Below are 11,207 nucleotides of genomic sequence, written 5' to 3'. Positions count from 1 at the left end.
GAGGTTTCTTTGTCCATAATTCATATGTAGTCTTTTCTACAACTTTTTATGGTGCATGGTTCAGTGTTAGTGCCGTAGTTAGAAGTGCGTGTCCGTAGAAAGAGATAGGAAGATCACTAAGACCCATTGTTGATCGTACCATGTCCTACAAGGTTCGATTTATCCATTCGGATACTCCGTTCCATTGAGGAGTTCCTGGAGGTGTCAAATCTTAAAGTATACCTTTTTCTTTCATATGGTCTTCGAATTCTTGGCTCAAGTATTCACCACCTCGATCCAATCGAAGGGCTTTGAGTTTCTTGCCAAGCTAATTTTCAACTTCACTCTGAAATTCTTTGAACTTTTCAAACGATTCAGATTTATGTGACATTAGGTAGACATAACCATATCTACTATAGTCATCTGTGAAGGTGATAAAATATCGGTGTCCATTTCTTGTGGTTGAGCTCATTGGTCCACATACATCAGTGTGTATTAGATCTAATAAGTCTCCTGCCCTTTCTCTTAGCTTGGAGAATGGCTACTTAACCATCTTGCCTAATAAACATCCCTCGCAATTCTCAAACGATTCTAAATCAAAAGAGTCAAGAACACCTTCTTGTAGAAGTCTCTTGATGCGTTTGATGTTAATGTGGCCAAGACGACAATGCCACAAGTAAGTTTTGTTTGACTCCATGGTCTTAGCTCTTTTGGTAGTATTATTCACATTATAAACTTGTTTGTCCAGATTAAGCACATAAATACCATTTTCAGAATGTGCAATACCATATAAAACATTATCGAGATAAAACGAACATTCATTGTCTTTTACTCAAAATTCAAAACCCTTGGCGTCCAACGCCGAAATTGAAATGATGTTTTTGGTAATGTTAAGAACATAATAAACATTATCTAGTTCCAAAACAAGCCCGGTGGGCAAAGACAAACTTAGAGTTCCTACGGATACGACACTTATTTTGGCTCCATTGTTGACCCGGATTTCAACCTCTCCCTTCTCTAGCCTTCTAGAGTTCCTTTGTCCCTGAGAATTGGAACAAAGGTGTGAGCCACATCCGGTATCTAATACCCATGATGCTAAGCTAGTGAAGTTAAATTCTATAACGAATATACCTGATTCAGAAGTAATGGTTCCGTTCTTCGTATCTTCCGTGAACTTGAGGCAATCTCTCTTCCAATGTCCCTTTTTCTTACAGTAGAAGCATTCGGAATCAGATTTAGAAGATGCTACCTTCTTCTCTTTGTTATCCTTGGTAGCTTTAGGCTTAGGCGGAAAGGTTTTTTCTTGCCCTTCCCCTTAAAGCCTTTCTTCTTCTTGCCTGAGAATTTGAACGACTTGCCCTTTTTAATCATGAGCATATCATGCTTCCTCTCATCCTTGAGCGTTTGCTCTGCTTGCTTCAACATACCATAAAGCTCGGTGAGGGTTTTCTCCATGTAGTGCATGTTATAGTTAATCTTGAACTAATCATAGCCTTTATGCAGCGAGTGGAGAATCATATCAATTGCCATCTTAGTTGAATACTCCGCATCAAACCTTCCCATGTTCTCAAACAATCCTATCATTTTGAGTACATGTGGGCTGACTGGCTCTCCTTTCTTGGGCTTGCTCTCAAGGATCTGCCTGTTGGTTTCAAACCTTTCAGTTCGGGCCTGCTCTTGAAACATATTCCGCAGTTCAGAAATGATCACAAAAGTTGTCTCCTTCTCAAAGAAAGTCTTTTGAAGCTCTGGAGACGTTGTGGCCAACATGATGCATTTGAAATCTCGATTGGCACTTTTTCCATCGATTTAGGGCAGCCTGAGTCACCTCCTCATTGGGATTCTCGGGCATTTCCTCATCAAGGACATATTCCTTTTTTTCTTACATGAGAACAATTCGCAAGTTCCTTTGCCAATCAAGAAAATTTGGCCCACTCAACTTCTCCTTGTCGAGAATCGAGCGTAACGAGAATTCGTTGTTTGAGTTATTTGAAGACATGATTCTACAATTGAAAGAATTTGAAATGAAAAACCATTCATGAAATTTAAATAAGATTGAATTCATGCATTTTAATCAAACTTATTTAAAACGTCTTATTCACACATTTAAAGTTGTCCCCAATTTGGTGAGAATAAGTCAATTCCAAGATCCGAAGAAACAAAGAGTGGTTAAGCATGCTTTGGCTTGTCTTAACACTCAATCTCCTAAGGTAAGTAACACTTTGCTAATGGCTCCAAGCCACTATTGGTTGAATAAATCGTCGCATCTAATGCTCTCTCAACAATTTATTCACTTTGCCACGACATGTTAGGACTTTATCACTCATATCGTTGAGTATAACCAAAACCAACTTGCATACCCGGTATGCCTTACGCTCCTAGGAGAGGTAGTGATGCCTTGCTTCGGCGTAGCCCACCACTACCCTCGTTCGGCTGGTAAGTGTTGTTTTGGAATGACAAGTTTTTACTCAATAATTAGGGACCTAGGGTTTCTATGTTGGTTGATTTAAGTGAACTTAATTAATCATCACCACATTCGAAATCCTAAACATGCATCTAACATATAATTCATATACATAAATATATATATATAAATATACATAAACATATATATATATACATAAACATATATATATATATAAACATATATATATATATATATATATATATATATACATACATAAACATATATATATACATACATAAACATATATATATATATATATATATATATATATATATCGAAGAACATAAATATAGATGCATTTGGCAACTAGCATGACCCCTTGAGATCTTCAAATCTTCAAAAGGTCTTCATTGCAACTTTCATGCCTGCGTCTTCCAAGAACCTCCATCTTCAAGACTTGACCATAATTAAATGCAACTACTAGTATCTACGATTAGGACTAATCTAAAAATTAAGGTACAACAATACTCAACGGTACGCAGACTGTATTTAGATTTACAAAAACACATCACGGATCGCAGTCCGTATTTTCTATCCTAATCGGCCCCACTAGTTGTCATTTCATAAAACTTGTGAGAGAATATACATTTCATTCATCCATTGACTATTTGTGAATGGCCCATGCATTTTACAATGATAAACAAGTAACAATGCATAAACATACGTGAACTATTAACTAATCTTGGTGGTTAATCCAAGTAACACGCCTAATTAAAATTGGTCAAAGTTGTTTTAACCGGTTATGTAAATAAGCGCAATTAACATTTGAAGCTCCCACTAAATTCCGCATCCAACATAATTAATCCAGTTAATTAAGCCGATAATTCCAAAAATTTTCAAAATAAATTTTGCCAATGCCGCTCAAAACCGAGGCCTAGCCTCCAAAATTTATCAAAATAATTAAAACAAATTAAAATAATAAAATAATTAAAACGACAATTTTTAAGCAAAAATACGTAGTCCAAAGTGTCTAAGTGCCTAGCACTAAGACATGGAGTGCTCACATTTCGCACAACCGTTTGATGCTCAATGAACGTGGGAGTGGGCCCGTTTGTCGCTAAGAGTTACACCGCCCACATCAGCGAACTTTCACACATCAATAACGTGGCCCTTGATGGCCATGTTGAACGAATTCATTGCACTACATTGCTTCGCAAGCAACGTCTACGCATACCCCTAATTACACGACGCATGCGCCAAGTCCCAAGCGATGCACCATGTGCTCATGCCCCCACATCCGCCCCAAGCACCACGCAACACATCACACACGCACGCACATGGCAGCGTGCTGCTGTCGCTGTGCTGTTGCATGCGTCCGTGCGCACCAAGCACGACTTGGCTGCACGCACAGGGCATGGCAGCCCCTTGGCAGCCACATGCAGGCTGCTATGCAGCCCGGCTAGCCAAGGGCGCTTATGCCTTGTTTTGCGTGCCATTAGCCTCGGGATTTTGATCCCAATTTTGCGTGACATAATTATTAATTCTAAATTAATTTTAGAACTAATTCATTTGAGCAAAATTAAAAAAAAATTTAAACAAGTCTAACTTAAATAAAAATTTTAAAGTGCATGTAACCAAAATAATTCCCAAGAACCATTCTTTAATTAAATTGGTTTAACTTGGTGCAACAAAAATAATAGGGCAATTACTCACTATTAATTTAATTAATTTAAATTAATCTTGAGTTTTTGACAAAATAAGAGGGAGTTGGAAAAATGAACATAAGTTCAATAAAGATTCCAAATTTAATACTTGTGAATCCTTGAAAAATTATACCTTCCAATATGTAGATAAACAATTTTTCTATCACAAAATTCATGGAATTTAGTAATATAAAGTTTCAATCACTTAACATAATTAAAGATTGAATCTTTAATACTTGGAAGCCTCAAAGAACAACAACTTCACACTTAATGCAATTAGTTTGCAATTATGTGAAAAAATAAAACCAAGAATTCAAGCACAAATTACTACCAAGTAATCATGCCTAAAGAGGTTTAAAATTGCATATAAAATATGTATTGAACCAATTACATAACCACCATAAATATGCAATTAATTTTCAAGGTTAGAAAGACTTAAAATTTTTCGTTAAACGAAAAAAACCCTCGAAATTAGCATTTCTGGTCGTTTTTTTGGCTAAAACCGTCCCTTGGAAGAATAAAACCATTTCTAGAACACATTTTCCACCCAAAATTCACTATTTTTGGGTCGAAATCTGGGTTCGGGGCTGAAGGTAGCTTAAATACGAGGTGAAAATAGATAATACGAGCTACTAATCTAACTAGCAACTTAAACCAGAAAAATTAAGCCATAAAAATCACCTTGAAAAATATTATGATTTAAAAATAAACGAGCGTGGCTCCGATACCGCTGTTGGGGTTTGGTAAGTCCAACTTACCGCGAAAACGACCCCGACCCAAAGAACCACTCGCAATTAATAAAACCATAAAGCATAACAAATAAACATAAAAGGATAAAATCGAAATTTACCTTTGAGGCTTGCTTCGCCCGACCTAATGGGCTCTTACTTGAAAGCTTTAGCTCCGAAAATACCGAGCCTCCAACGGTATCCACCCACAAAGGACGAACACCGACTTTTTAGGTCCGCTACCTTGGAGTTAGCAAGGTCCGACCAAAACCCAAGGGTTATTGGCGTTTAAGAGTTTTTGCCAAAATGCAATGCTCTTTTTAACTCCCACTCAAGCACTTTTCTCCAAAACCCAACTTGGGTATTTATAGAGAAAAGTGGGAGTGAGAATTTCAATCCCATCAATCTGGGATCATGAAATTCCACAATTTAATTTAAAGCTAAAATAAATTAAATAGGCAAGCAAGTAATAAATCAACAAGTGTCTTTGTTGTATGTAAAGAGAAGTGAGGACCACTTGGAGAGGAGGGGACCATACTTGCTCCCCACTCTTTCCTCTCTTTGTGCCACTTGTCCTCACACAAACACACTCCCTTCACATGCTTCCCCAATGACCTGCCCTAACACTCGGCCCAGCCTAGCCCCGCACACGCGGGCTGCTAGCTGCAGCCTTCTCGGCCCAGCACGCCCACGCACATATGTGCGGGCTACTACTACCGATAGGCGCTGCTAGCAAGCCACACACATGTGCGGGCTGCTAGCAATGGCGCGCGCCAGCAAGCCATGCAATGCTTGCGGGCTGCTGGTCGTGGCTCGCTAGCAGGCCTCGCACATGGTGCGGGCTGCTAGCTTTCCTAATCCCCTAGTACTTGGGATTCCGATGCTAGGGGTATTTTATCCATTGTTGATTTATTACTAATTTTGTCGTCTCGTCTTTTACTATTTTTGACTCGACTTCCGACGCTTGGTTTTGACGCTCTAAGCTCGAATTTCCGACGTCTAAATATTTAACACTCGGGCAACGAATTAATTTCTTCCGAATTAATTCGTCGAGTCGGTTCGTATATTTGCTAGGGTGTGACCCGAAGGGTTCAGCCAAGATTAAGGTGTAATATTAATTATACATTAATATTACTGATCGGAAGCGGCCTTCACCCAGGCATTCCGATCACTTGACCTTACTGAATATATATTAGCTTTGTAATAATTCTGAACCCGCTATCAGAATAATACACTTGTTCGAAGGACACCATTCCTTTCAGTCTGTATAGGCTATCTCGTCAGACAGCCCCTGGATTTGAATTCTCACCAGGTTGAACCGCCTGACATAGGAGCAGAGCCCTTCTCTATCTCCCTGTCGGATGGTGCTCCAGACGAGACTTGTCTTTTTGGAAAGGATGTTCATCGAGAAGTTGGAGGCAAACAGGAAAGCAAGCTTCTTGAAGCTATCGATGCACCCGGCTGGCAGGTTGCCAAACAATTGTTGGGAAATGCCCTTCAATGTAGCCGGGAAGCACCGGCACCATATAGCGTCCTCTAGCTCCTGCATGTGCATAAGGTTGGAATAAGCCATGAGGGTGCCATTTGGGTTGGTGGTGCCATCATAAGCACCCACCAACACATTCTTAACCTTGGCCGACTGTGCAACTTCGGTTATTGATCTAAGGCGAGACTAGGTCGTGGAAAACTAATCTACCCTTGGTCAAAACAAAATTTGTAATCTCTCAACACACCTCTATACACTAGTAGAAAAATGCTCATTTGCGTCGCCTTATTTGCGTCACTCATAGAAACAAATGACGCAAATGAGATATTTTGACAACATTATCAGTAATTTGCGTCGGACATTTGTTACAAAGCGAAGCAAATGTCTGACATATTTCAACTTACTTATATATACGTTGCTTTTATAAATAGGAGTGACGCAAATAACATTGTCATTTGCGTCACTCGTTTATTAACAAGCGACGCAAATAACCTTTGTGAGTCATTGTGTCACTCGTTTATTGACAAGCGACGCAAATGACCATTACGGCTTATATAAATTGTCGCTGCCTTCTGCTGTTCGAACTTCAATACTTCAAAGTTCAAACCCTAGAAAATTCAACCCCAAAATTCCCGGAAATTCAACATCAAAACCCCAAAACATTACAAAAATTTGACCACTAATCAATATTCCCAGCAAATGTGAGGCAAAACCCCTTATATTCGAGCAAATCCGAGCCAAAATCCCATACTTTCGATCAAAAAATCTACCCAAAGTCCCCATGAAATTCAATTGCAGAAAATCGAGCAAATTACCTTAAATTTGAGCAAAATAACAATTGAAAACTCAAATCAAAAGCTAGTTAATATTGTCCTAATAAAAACCCTAGAATTTTTGACAAAAAAACCAAGCATAATTGTGAGAAACTTAAGTTTGAGCTTTGAATTTTGGGTTTTTTTTTTGTTCTACGATTGCAATAGAGTTTACACACAGATCTAAGGAATTTGGTTGGATTTTCGTTCAAATTAGGAGCAATTTGTTATGATTCTCTGAAAGTTAGGGTTTGTACTCAATAATATGGAATTTTGGCTCTATTGTTGCTGAAGTTGCATATGCAAAATAGATTTCAATCAAGGTAAGACCTCTTCATCTCTTTTCTTTTTTATCATGCATTTCAATCCACATAGATATTTGGAGTGCAATTCTAAATTAACGTAGCTTAATCTACTATTTTGTTGCTGTTTTTTGCACGAATTCTAGATTTACAAGCATGTTTATAAATAATATCTTTTTGGGGGTTCATATTCGAATTTAGGGTTCATCAAATGCAATATATATTGCCCACAAATCAAATAAATTTAGGATTTATACTCGATTCTAAGGAATTTTGGTTCTGTTTTGGTGAATTTATGTAGTTAATTTCAACCAAGGTAAGATATGTTATGTGTTCTTACTGTTTTCTGATTCGAATTTATTCTAGTTATAAAGCCATCTAGTCACCACAATTTGTTTTCTAATTTGAAATGCCTATGCAACAACAGTAACAATGCAGGATAGTCTCTGATGTTTTACTAACTCTAGTGTATAACTTAATATGGACAATTGTTTTTGGTGGTCAGATCAGTTCCTTTTTATAATTCATATTATTTACACAAAAATTCCAAGTTATGTAAAAAATTATAGCAAAATCAGCCTATCAGGACAAACCACCTAAGATAAAAAGAAATATGAGCAGATCAAGATCAAGTATTTGCCAAGATAAAAATACCTTAAGAAACTTGCAGACCGGAATAGAGTCATTATAGATAGATAGTGACTCTAGGCACGGTGCAAGCCAAAGAAGAGCCTAAACAAGTTCGACTTGAGTATACTTTAGTAATGATGAATGAAGCTGCACCACCAAGTTTTCATACTAGATTGAATTAAGGGTTCAATTTTGGATGAAATTAGTTTAATTTTACTATTTTGTTGTATTTTGTTGATTATGTTGTTATCTTGAGGTATGTCATAATTCATGTGGCTGTTTGAGTTGGAAGAATGGTCATTCAAGTTCTTGTGAATCTACATGGTTTTTTAAGGAGAGTAGAGCCTTTCCCCTGTAGCTTTATGTTGTTAGTTGTACTGTGATGTGTGATGTTGTGATCTTCATATTATAGTGTCCAACTAGCTATATTATTGAAAACTTTTAACCACAACTGTGAAGCGCAGTTCTTCCTCCATTGGTCCATCATGTTATCTATTTGGCGATAACACGCCCTTTCAAATTTAAAATTATGGTTTTTCTAGAAAGATGCTTATGTAGAAAGGTTTTTGCTAATTTTTTCACCTCTATTATGAGTATCTTTATCTGAGGTTGAATGATGCTTGTAACATTGTCTATTTGTTTCACTTTTATGGGCATTGTTATGTTTAGAGTCAGATATGCATGTGCTTGGCATTCATGCTTATATTTTTGTATGTGGTTCCTTTTGAAAAGATGCATGTATTTTGTTGTCCTTACATATTAATTATTTGCACTGTTATTTTTTTAAACAGTATATTATTAGAATTCAAAAGCAGAATCCAAAGCAAAACATATGTTTTTATACTTAATGTTGAAATCTGATGCCTTAATTTGCCATGTGTCTTTGCTTATTGGAAAGACCATATTACACTTCTGTAATTGGAAATTGTTAGCATCCTATTCTCAAAACTAAGGATTCATTTGATACAATCCTCCTCTAGTATACTTAATTAGAGGAACAACTATTAGTGCACTAAACAAAAAGAAAAAAAAAAGAGTTGCTACTCCAGTGAATTTCTACAGCAAAACACCCACAAATTCGACCCTTAAATCCAACAAATTTGGCCAAAAAACTCCGATTCCTTAGCAAATTCAACATCCAAAATCGCAACCAAGTTCAAGACCCATAATCAGCAGCAAATCCAAGCAATTTTGAACAAAAATTTAGACCAAAAACCCTAAGAAATTCGAACCCATAAACCCCAGAAAAATTGAGCAAATTCCGACCCAAAATCCCCCATTTCAAGCAAAAAATATACTCAAAACCATAGGAATTCGAACCCTAGAAACCCCAAAAAATTCAATTAAAAATCCTGGCCTCATATTGCAATGACTGAAATTTTCGACTAGAAAAATCTAAGGATTAGTTGAATTCCGGATTGAAGTTCGATTAGTGTAAGGAAAATCCTGGGAATGGTGTAAGGATTCCCAGGATTAATTGATAGTGTAAGGAATTCCGGATTTTTCACGGATAGTGTAAGGAATTCAAAACCCATTCTTGAAGTTCGATTAATGTAAGGAAAATCCTGGGATTTCACGAACAGTCCTGGGATTCAAGAACCGAAATTCAAGAACAGTCCCCCTAGAACAACAACAATAATTGAAGTTCGATTAGTGTAGCAGTTCGACCAGTGTTCGCCCCCCTCATATTAATGCATTTAGGCTCGACATTGTTGAATTTGTGAAGTCGATTTCACCTAAGGTAAGATTGCTTCTATTTATGTTCAATCTTTTCATGGTAGATAGAATGTAGCATGTAACTTGAACAATGACTTAGTTTAATTTCAGGTTTAGTGTTAGTTCATTAATTAGAAAATATATGGCAGATTTAGTTGAATATATATAATTTCAGTCATTGAATATATGGCAGATCGATTAAGTTGAATCAACTATGTTGGTTTAATATATGTATTTTTTTAATGGCAGATTCTTAATTATGCGGAAGTGAATTCCACAAGTTGCTCGAGGTTCTGGTTGTGGACAAACAATTAAGGCGGTAGTACACATACGAGATTGTTTTCACTTGTGGTATATATATATCTAAACCATTTAAGGTATGAGTTGTCAAATATTTCATTTTTGTTTGATGAATACAATTTGATGTTAGCTACAATCTTGAATTAAAAACTTTCCTCTTGTATATTTGTTGTGCTGATAGGATTTTTCAAGAGCTACACCGTATACCGGGGAGGAGATAAATGAGATTCGAGATATTTGGGCAGAGTATTTTATTTGTAATGTTGAACTTCAGATTTACACTTAGCGCATGTTGGACTCTTGTTTTGGATTATAGGCTTGACATGAATGATTTTGGTTAATTGGCGTTGGAATTATGAGTATAATGTCTATGATATTGAGATGTAAATTATTGGACAGGTTGTTAATATAATGTCGTCATTCCCAACTTTATGGGTAGGCCAAAATACAAAGGAGACTTTGTCGAAATTTACATTTGCATTCATTAATATTGCATTTTAATTTCAATTATTGGCGTTAGCATATTACTTTATACCACTAGCAAGGAAAACAGGTACTAAAAACATATACAAGCAATTATTGTAATTAAAAAAAAATCACATCATTTGTGTCACTCATTAAACAAACAAGTGACGCAAATAAAATAATTTTGTATTGTCTAGTCAGTCATTTGCGTCACTCCTATATAAACAAGTGACGCAAATAACAAACAAGAAGTTGCTCACAACAGCTATTTGCGTCACTCCTTTATAAAGGAGCGACGCAAATAACTCTTATTTGCGTCACTTGTTTATAAAGGAGTGACGTAAATGACTCTTATTTGCGTCGCGCCTAGGAGTGACGCAAATGACTTTTAAATCATTTGCGTCGTGAGCAGTTGCGTCGCTCTTAGAAGCGACGCAAATACACTATAAATGAGCGACGCAAATGAGCCTTTTTCTACTAGTGATACAAAGCATAGAGTAAGTCGAGGGTCGAACCACTAGGAATGTGAGGTGAACGCTAATGTCAAAGCTAAGATATTTCGAAGCAATGAAATGAGGTGTGTATATTCGAAACAATCAAAATGAAATCAAATTTATCAAGAACTAGGTTTAGGATCCGCATATCTGGATATAGCTAACTGGGATTGGAGATGACTATG

The 11,207-nt window shown here is 36.8% G+C and overlaps 1 long non-coding RNA gene across 1 annotated transcript; it reads left to right on the top strand.

The window, feature by feature from the left end:
* Positions 1-6,818: 6,818 nt before the first annotated feature.
* Positions 6,819-10,531, top strand: LOC110695512. Its single transcript, XR_002506085.1, has 3 exons — positions 6,819-7,438; positions 10,013-10,140; positions 10,245-10,531. It is a non-coding gene; the product is annotated as an uncharacterized LOC110695512 (long non-coding RNA).
* Positions 10,532-11,207: the final 676 nt, after the last annotated feature.

This window comes from Chenopodium quinoa, unplaced genomic scaffold, assembly GCF_001683475.1.
Source record: "Chenopodium quinoa cultivar QQ74 unplaced genomic scaffold, ASM168347v1, whole genome shotgun sequence".
NCBI lineage: Eukaryota > Viridiplantae > Streptophyta > Magnoliopsida > Caryophyllales > Amaranthaceae > Chenopodium > Chenopodium quinoa.
This window is presented reverse-complemented; position numbering and strand designations above follow the sequence as displayed.